This window comes from Paralichthys olivaceus, chromosome 15, assembly GCF_024713975.1.
Source record: "Paralichthys olivaceus isolate ysfri-2021 chromosome 15, ASM2471397v2, whole genome shotgun sequence".
NCBI classification, from domain to species: domain Eukaryota; kingdom Metazoa; phylum Chordata; class Actinopteri; order Pleuronectiformes; family Paralichthyidae; genus Paralichthys; species Paralichthys olivaceus.
The window spans coordinates 12,630,845-12,641,350 of record NC_091107.1 but is presented as its reverse complement, the minus strand read 5'-3'; positions in this window follow the sequence as shown (position 1 = coordinate 12,641,350).

Below are 10,506 nucleotides of genomic sequence, written 5' to 3'. Positions count from 1 at the left end.
TAATACAACATCAACTCGGACAGTAAATACTTGTGATGAGTGTGGAATGAGCCTATTTTCTTAAAAATAGCCCATTTGTTAATAATTTCGAAATATATTTCAATACTACTTATGTCAACTTTACTGATGTTAGAGTTATGCTTTGGATCAAATACTGACTGAAAGCATTGAATAATATAAAGGTTGGATAGAGACACTGTTGCAATGATTACAAACAAGAACCACTGCTGTAGACAGACAAAATATAAACACAGTGCTGGTGGACTCACTAGTACGCAGACTACAGATCAGGACATGGTGCATTTTTTATGTCACTCCTCAGAAGATATAACGTCACCCATCACTGTGCCGACATGTTTACTCCACGACTGTAGCTTCAAATCGATTGTTTGTGGTCTGTCACATACTGCAAGTGTCAAAATGACTTTGAGTACATTCAAACATTCATGAATAATTTGTATCGGGATGCTGTTTAAGTTATGCAATTAAGTTGATATTATTTGTCCGTTGTAAATGATGCACACCTACTCACCATTTCCCAACTCCTACCTCAACCTTAACCCACTGAAAAACCGTCGTTCTGTTAATTAGCCGTATTAGGGGAAAAATGCTCAACCAATTTCCATCCAATCTTGTGGAGGTGTTGCGTGACCAAAGAAAAAATCCATTAAATTTTGGTGTGGATCTGTATCACGGGGCAGATCCAGATTATTGTTTCTCTCATGTTTCTCTCCAAAAAAAATCATTTTTAAGAGACTAATATTTGAGAGTGTGTGCAAATTGATGCAGATCCAAATAAATGGATCTACTGATTTTTAACGTGGTTTCAAGAGGGGTCTGTTGGGTCTTGTTGGAGGTGTAAACTCTACTTAGTGCCATTTTAGTAATAGCTATATTATATATTCAGCTTCTAATTCTGAGCTACTCCAACACACTGCTCATATAATGAACTTGGTTTACACCTTTGAATGATATTTCTCTGTATCTCATCTCAAAATCTGAATACAACAAGACATACAGTATAACAAAATATCCCAAAATCAGGTACTTTAATGGATAAAGTTACTATTTCGGGGGGTCAGTAGTATTGTAGATGAAAGATGTGGATTGAATTCAAGTGTAGCTTTTGTGGGTTCAACCTATTTATGTAAGAAATAATATTATTCATTTATATTAGATATGAATTGATACCATGTGTGTTTTCCACTGTTCAGTGGCTGTAGATCGATGTATGAATTTGTTCCCCCACATTATCAGAGGAGATTGGACTTATATGGGCACAGCATGGAGTGTGGCCTGCCTGACTGGTTAGACTTATTTACTGTATATACTGCTCTCTATATGTGTGTGTGTGTGTATCATACGTATATATACAGAGCACGTACATGACCAACTGCCAAGGTCCTCTTAAAGTAGATCATACACACAAACACACACACACTGAGCCCCTGGTTTGTCCCCCTGCCCACTTCCTCTGCAGCCTATGGTGTTTCCGCTGGGGTGAGACAGTGCCAGCTCCCTCCCTCTGCTTCCCAGTGGGGTCCTGCCTCCCGGCATCTGTCAGGGCAGCTGTCTCTCCTCTCCACTCTGCACTGCACCACACTATGCCAGGCCTCCGCACAGGATCCCAAGCTACTCACACACTCGCATTAATACGCGGCAAAGCACAATAAGACACGTCTTCATAGTTTTACCGTGTAAAGTCAGAAGGATTCTCTCAAATCGAGAAGCCAGATCGAATCCGTTGATGCAGAGCACGGAATCAACCAAACTGCAGATCCTGTAGAACAAAAGACACTGATCAATAGTTTCATGTTTCAAATCAGGGGTTTATCAAATCTTACTAATTGGGTGGTTTAAACAAACTGACACATTTATCACTTTTTAAGCTTTGTCCCTCCATATTGGACAAAATAAATACTATACTTTTGCGATAGAAAAAAACCAAAAAAATTTGTGAAAAAGTTTGACAGATAATTAGAGTCAAGATTTAATATGAAAACATGTTTGTGCCTCCTACTCAGTCTCCACTACGAATAAGTGAAACCAGCAGAAGCTGCTGCTGTTTTCTCTGCAGAGACTTACGCACTTACTGCCCGCGTATTATTCAATTTCATTTGTTATTCATATGAATAGCCTTGGAAAGAGACTGGAGACATAAAAGCCAAACAGGGGAGAAGGGAAAAAAAGCTGGAGAGCAGAGATGAAAGAAGGAGGGGTAGCTCAGGTCCAGGTGTGCCAGAAGCTTCAGGAAGTAAACACACAGGCGGCGAGCTACGCAGGTGCTGAAAAATGATCCTTTTCCTAGCGAGGCCCAGGAAAGCACAGAGGAATGTGTGTGTGTCTGTGTGCGTGCATGTGTTTGTGGGACAAGGGAGGGGGTGTGAGGTAGCTTATACTGAAACAAGGAGATTAATATGGACAAGGAGGAGGACAGTGCATGAGAGAAGGTTGCCCATGACTGTTTTTTTTGTTTTTTTTTACTGCGAGGCTGCAATAAGCCCAGCATCAACAACTGCCTCCCATCTTCTTCAGCAAAAACACACAAAACCCCCCTTCACTCCCTCCCCTACCGTCCAACAGGCGCACCGTGCACTCTCACAGGTGGCACGCGTGTACACACTTGTGCTCACTTGCACGGACGCACGAAGCGCGTGCGCATATTCAGACAAAAACACAAATGTCTCTGCTCCACCCCCTTCCCCTTTGGGGAGAGGTCCATCCAACACAGATGTAGCCCTGATTAATTGGGCGCAACACAGGGAAGTGGGTCTGGAAACTACCTGGCAATTTCCTGCAGCCTATCCTCCTCCGCTACCTTCGTTCCACCTAAACACCCCCCCTCCCCCTCCCCCTCCTCACATTTGGATCACGTAAGTCAGCAGGTGGGCTGCTGGGAGGAGTGTCGGCCGTGTGGCGTTGATATTCTGCCTGCGTCCAGCTTGCTGGGCGCCCTACATTGCAGGCACTCCCTCTGGCAATGGTTGCCTTGGCTCTAGGCTGAGTGCTGGAAATGCTGAGAGTCTGACAGACTCCATGGGCGCAGATACAGGTACACACACACACACACACACACACACACACACACACACACACTCTCCCACACACGCTTGCATACAGAGAATGGACTGCTCTCTACTGCCCAGCAGAGCACATCATAGAAAGAGGGAGCAACAAAGGGAAAGAGATGGCAAAAAAGAAAGTGTGAAGGTAGAGGAAAGGGAAGACGTACTGTATTTACCTCACGCTTTTTTCAGGAAAGCATGTGGATTACCCAGCGGAGCACAGGGAGGCTTTTTAATGAAAGCACAGGAAGGGGGCAGCAGCTGGTGGCATGTGTTTGAGCCGGGAGGATAAGACCCCTTGCGCTGGGCTCCAGCACCCCCCTCACTCTTTCTCTCTCTCTCCTCTTCGCCTAACGCCCCTTCATCCGACCATCCTCCCCCCTCCTCCCCCCCACAGAGAATGAAGTCCTTTGTCCGTTCCACTACTGCCCGTCCTGGAGTTGGGCCTGAGCCGCAGGGCCCTGCTGGTCAGCCAGCACCAGAACCAGAGCAGAACCAAGTTGAGCTCCACACAGCGCTGGCTGAAGCCTTCCACCACAGACCAAACACAAGTCCCCAATCACCCAGTGCTGGGAGAGGAAAAAGAAAAATGAGCAAAAACAGAGAGAGACATCAACAGAATGGTTGGACAATACAACTGAGAGAGATGGATGGAAGGAAAAAATAACACAGGAGAGTGGCCAAAACTACAAAAGAAAAAAAGAATCTTTTTTAGAATGATATAGCGGTTGATACGTTGTGTTAAAGATATATCATCATATCCTCCTATATTTTTAAATCAATGGATTCATTCGCAACATCTTCTCCAACCAGGTTGTTTGTCCCTTCTCTCTGATACAGAACAGGATCGTCTCCTGAAATCGTCCCCCTGCTGCGGCAGGCGTACCAGACCTTCATTGTCATGGTAACAATAATAAACACGCTCATGGAATAGTCATGGTTTGGTTAAAATTTAGGCACAAAAACAATGTGGTTATGATTATGGTTAAAATAAGTCACTTTTAAAGCTTAGATGACCTTTGTTGTCATGGTTGCAACAATAAATACAGGTAAGTAAATGGTCGTGGTTAGAAAAAACAATGCTGACTATTCAAACAGGAAAGAAGAAGAATCATATAGAGACAACTGGATACAATACTTTTTATAGTCAGTTGTAATCTTACTTTGTCAGTATTTAATTAAAATGTTCATCAGATATGAAAATAAGGTTGTCAATATGTAAACTTATTTTAGCAATATAATGTAATTTATAATGAAAAGTCTTAAAAACAATACTAAAAAGCCAGGAGTTTATCACAACATTTTTCCTCCCACATGAAACCTTTCAAAATATTCATCCCCATGTGTGGAATTAATTGGGGAAAAAGACTACAAATACAAATATCTCAACAAAAAATAGAGGATAAAAAAGAGAAATCTTAACCTTGTACATTTGAGTAGAATCTGAAGTTGGTGTGAGTTGAAGAAGAAATAAATAAATGATAGACAAGTGAAGAAAACTCTTGGGTGGCTGCTGAATCAAATGAAATGAGGTATATGTTGAAGAATCAATGCAGCACTGCGAGTAGTATCTGTATCAGGTTGCTTCCATGGACTTATGTGTGTTCAGTAAGAGTAAATATGAGGGGCCCCCACTTATCAGACAGGCTCCGTGCACAAAAGACTCGCGTATATTTCAGTAAATGGATCTGCATCACCCTTGTTGCCCCTCAGACCCTAAACCACCACTTCATCCTCTTATGTGCTCCTGAGCATTCCCACAAAAAGGCGCTATCATCCAGCCTCGCCAGATGAACAGCGTTTCCGATTTTGAGTAGAAACACTCAATAAAAGTTAGGACAAATGAGATCATGTGCTCCTGGTCTTTGTCCTCACAAAGCATCGCTGAGCGCCGTCCTGCTGATTGGATTATGTAAGAATATCTGAACTCTCTCATCCTGGAAATGTTTACTTGTGCTTTTTAAGTAAAAATCTGTCATTGCTGGGTTTCTGTGACACATTTACTGTTGTTGTTTCTGCAGGTAACTTACCCTTCTCATTTATCAGGCCATACCAGCTACGAGTGCTTATGCTAACTGCTGAGGTCTTCTCGTATCGATTTCAATCACTGCTGCTGCTGTTGCTTCTGGTGGTAACGTATCAGTTTCTGTCCACCAGAGAGGATTATTCCCACGATCAAACATGCCCCGTATACCCACCACCAGCTGCTCAGAAACAGCCAGAGCAACAGTCGTGGAGCTTCCAAGAGATTCTCTCTGTGCTACTGTTCATATGCTCACGTAATGAGTCTTTGAAAACTGCAAAACAGAAACAAAATTTTACAGTATTACACTTTCTTTTGTCACAATGTTTCGTGCAGGCAATTGCAGCGATATCATTTAATATGGCACTTTCTTTTCTGAATCAGCATCTTAAATAAATAGATGAAAGCAGAATATTTAAGAGGTGGATTCTCTTCCACAGCGAAGGTCGGTCCACCGGGTCGGCTGCAAAACAGCAGCCTGGAGCAGGTGGGCTGTGAGTCAGTGCAGGGGCATGAACTTAGTTGCTCAGGTTGAAAGACTTGTCTCACTACTTACTCACACATCCACGTATTCCCTATTCACTGAAATGTGCAATATAATTCAGCTCCCGTGAACCTGGTAAAGTGTAAAAATCATTTCAACAATATCTTGTTATCTCACGGAGACATCGCACTGTTACATTCTGGTGCAGCGTTTGGGTCAGATAAACCACAATCACCAATACAACTTACATAACTTATACACTTCACTGCTTTAACGTACTGTGGGAATAATTTAGACCGAGCACGATAAGGCTTTGAACTCACAATATGAAACTTCTGCCACTAGGGGTCTCGCAATCAAAACAATAACAAAGACTTTATGCCCGTTTATGTCCATTCTAAGGACTCGGTCACAAATGAATATATCAGTGGTGAATCGTCCGCTCCTGTTCACTTCCAATCTGTGTAAGGAAGGAGGTGACTGAAACATTTGCTGCGTGGTGAGGAAAGTCGTAGTGGGGCTTTACATGGAGTTCAACTTTGGTGAACTTCGACCTGTGATTTGTGTTTCACATTCTCATGTGTGTCCATGCCCTAATGCGGATATTTTGCAAAACAAACTTTTGTGATTCATGTCACAGCTTACTATGCACATGCCTACCATTGCTTTTTGTAATGAGCATGCACCAGAAACAACCAAAATGGCGGCTATATACCAGTTTCTCTAGGTGTGGTCAGCACTGCTAGGACTGTACAGCCAAATGTAGCAGTACTGCACTGCATTACCGTCATTCACAGATATCTGACTCAACCAATGTTGCTCAGAGAACAGCGCATTTGACGGATCATTGATGTAGACTTTTTATCGCCACCTACTGGTGCGGCGCGGTCGTTTGAACATTTGTAGTCATTTTTATGTTCTCGGATAGATCCACAGTAGTGAGGACAAGGCACTATTTCAATGATGTTGTGAAGCAGTATGGGATCATGGGAGTTGTCGTCTTCACCACCATTCCCGATAAACCTGACACAGCGGAAATCATGTTCAAGGATGAGGTTATGTATTGTTTTATTTACATTATGCACCATGGGATTATGAATACTTGTGATCCATTACGAGTGACCACTAAAAACAGTGGAAGGAAAAGACAGCCAACTAGCTAACTGGCATTTTTTTCCTCCTTCTCATGTCGTTTGCTCTTTAAATTATAGCATAGACGAGCAAAGCCACTGGTAAAGCAGATATGGCGCATTTAGAAGGCGACCAAAGTTAAACTTTCCGTGACCTTGAAAAAAAAAAAGTTCTCTGATTTTCTTCTTAAACATCGTTAGACACTATTTCGATAATGGAATTTCACAGACCAACAGTCAAGTCTTCTTGTTTTTGGGACATTTTATTGAAGAATTTTTACATCTTTCATCTGCTCCAGTGTCACATCCCCTGTTTCAGATTTCTCATTTTACATATAGGTTCACAAGAAGCTCATATTTAGGCTCTTAAAGTTTGAAGTATGTGTTGATTTTATGTGCTTTGAATGCAATGAATTCAGGGGAAAAAAAATTTGAATAAAAATTAAAGGAAATGCAGACATCAAATTGCAGACTGGGTTGAAGGGTTAAAAGAAGAAAAGATTCACTCATTATTTTCATAGAAATGTGATGGGCAGTAAAAGGGAATTTAATGGATTTACAGGAGGGCATTTTCCTTGATCTGTGGGGTTAATAACCCCAAAGCTCAGACTTGATGAAACAACAATTGAAAATTAGTTTACTACACCTAAATTAAAAGTCATTTCAATTCATCTTCAGATGTTGGGTAAATTGTAGAAATTTTTAAATGCTTCAGATTCCCATGTCAAGGTTTTCACCCATCAGTTGAATGGTTATTTCTCTGAGTGAACAATTCCACTATGTGCCGACACTGTGTTATCTCTCACTGTGTACAGGTATGCCCTGGTATGTGTGGGAACGGTTCTCTGTAATCTGGATAAGTGTGATCATTGTTCCCTGATCTCTGAACTCAGTGTTGATATTCCTGCTTTGTCACTCTGTTGAGTCTCTGCAGCTTTGTGCTTTGTATTGAATTGCATTCCCCGCTATACAAGCTTCAAAACTTTGAGAACTTACTGTTCTTGAGTGTGTTTTACTCCAATCCTAACTGTGTATAATCTAAACCAGTGCTGCTTATGACTGCTGCTGCACAAACTTTCCTCTGTCATGCCTCAGTTCTCCAAACCCATAGCCATTAGCCAATTTTCATGAGGCCTGAAAGCCTCGCTTCTTCTGCATGTCGATACCTCACCCTCCATCCCCCTCCAGAACCGTACTCGGCTCTAAGGAGGGCGGACTGACCACCTCAGTGGCAGCTACAATGATCATGTGCCTGTGACATCTATTCTTGGCAACCGCAAATGATGGCTTGGTCACAGTTTTGAGGGGGAAAAGCTGGCTCTGTTGCTCCTGTGACTCAGGTGCTAAGGGTGCCCCCTAGAGACAGGGGAAGACATTACTAGTCCGTGATGATGATTATGGACCACGGTTTCTTTTTTTCCATGGCTTCTAGAGTCCAGCCACACATGCTCCCTGAATGAGTATTGAATCCTTGCCCTCCTGCACATCGGAGCATGGCAGGCAACAGCATCCACGCATGGCAACACCAGCCCAACAACCATCTCCTAGCAACGCACGTCCTCTGCCCCAGGAGGAATCTGGGGGTCTCTGCTGTAGTCACACCATGCATTTCCTGGAGGGCAATCAGCTTTTTCCTCATCTCATTCTCCAACTCCCTTACTCTCACCCTACCTCGCTCTGCTTCTCCAGTTCTTCCAACTGGCTTAGCTGTGCTGGAAGGAGTCCGTTTTGGAATGAAAATGACAAACTTTTTTTTTTTTTTTTTTTTTTTTTTTTTTTAAAGGGGGCAAAGTAAATCTGCTTAAATTCGAACAAATTACATGGCAAAGTTGAACTATTAGACCATTCTCAGTTTATTTTTTTATCACCAGTACTCAGTTTATTAACTACTTTTATATTACCGTATTACCGCAAACATTAATCAAATGTGTAGGAGTTTAATGTATCTTGCCAGAAGAGAAAGTTTCCCATGACCTTGCGTGACCTTTTTTGAAATACCACCATAAGAACCAAAACAACCAAACCTCAAACACAAAAAAATGACTAGCCTTCATGTGACAGAAGGTACCTATTCAAAACAGCCTCTGCATGCGACTGCTTACATGCGTGTATGTTTCACCTCCGTGCTAGTCCCCTTCCTCCCCAGCCCTGTCACCACAAGCCACCGTTCCCACAGTATTCCCATGACTCTCCGCCCCTCTCTTTCCCTCAGAGGGCCCAGACTTCACCAAAAGGCAGGAGGGCTGCGTTGGCGAGCAGCGAGCTGCTCGAGCCCACCTTCCTCACATCTGAGAACCTCTGTGAAATCCTAATCCCCAGAGTAGGGTGAAGCGCAGGCCCAGCTTGCCTGACCTCTCTGGTTGCCATGGATACAGCGCACTATAAATAAAACAGAGGGGGCTTTTTTTCTAGCAGTTTGGCAGGGCTGTGTGGCCTGCTCACTGGTGGGGCTTATTTTCTCTCTCCCTCCCTCATTCTATCTCTTCTCACTCTCATTCTACTCCCCTTTCACTTATTCTCTCAATCACTGAGCGCCCGTCCTCTCTCTGTCTCGTGCTTCCTCTATCTCTCTTTGTGGCTGCTGCTCATTCACAACTTCCATTTAAACCCCACACCTGTATCAGCACCATATGTGTGTGTATCATTTAATTCTTTCCCTTAAACAAGTCATCAGTCAATTTAAGAAAGTAGAGGCGACTTGTTGCAATGTACATATGTCAAGAAAACACACAAAACAGCCATCTCCACAGAAGTTGGTACAAGATATTTTCTTGGAGGTAGCAGAGCAGCATTGAGAGGCGAGGGAGGATGAGTGCGCTTCCGCACTGAATCAGGACCGTGCTGCTGATTTTCGTCTGGCACGGCGAATCTTGGGAGGCTGGAAAATAATTTGGTCATGGCTGTGGGAGGTTGTTGGGAGTAGGAGGCGTGTGGGTGATGTGGGGGAGAGGGTTTGCGGGGTGACTAGTTGGTGGGAGGAGGAGAGGGTAGGGTTTTGACCGTCTCGCTGTGGTGAAAACATGCTTGACACTTCATTCCTTTCCAGTTAATGTGGTGCGGACTGCAGGATGTTAACCCTCTGACTGCCTTTTGATGCTCCGTCTCCACTGTTGCACAACACGCAGTCCTCACTGCCACTTCCTGCTTTACAGCGGTGCGGCTCTAAAACATTCCAGAACGGTCTTATGGAAGAAATCAGTCCTGTCAGCCGTGGGAGGGACAGTTACAGTATACATTATTTCCCTGTATCATGTCTACATTAGCTGAGTGTAATACTGTGAGACAATATGACAGGCCTGCTGTGCAATCCTCAGAAGCTGTCATGGTGATTTGAAAATTTGACCATCACATGCCAGATACTCTTTGTCTGGGAGAATCTGGAAGAGTGAGCCACATTTCCTGAACCATCTGCCTCGTATGAATTACACAAAAGGCAAGACCGACACCAGAAAACATCCACAATGTTGCCTGGGAGACAGAGGTCACATGAGAGGATGAGTCACAGTAACCCAGAACTACCCAGAAACCAACACTATTGAGCGGCCCTCGCATCAAGGTGCTCTTTAAAGCTTGGCGACATGCAGAAGGATTAGTGTCGTGTCAGTGCATAAACGACAGTGAGACGCTGCCCTTGGCAAAAGACAAGTATACAGTTAAACTTAATGGGGCCAGAATCCGATACCTCAATAGGAATCCACTCCGGTGCCAGGCCCTATTCTTTACTTCACACACATGGCACTATGAGTATATCAACCTGTATCTGACCATGGGTCCACTGCTGCGTGTGAGTGTGTGTGTGTGTTA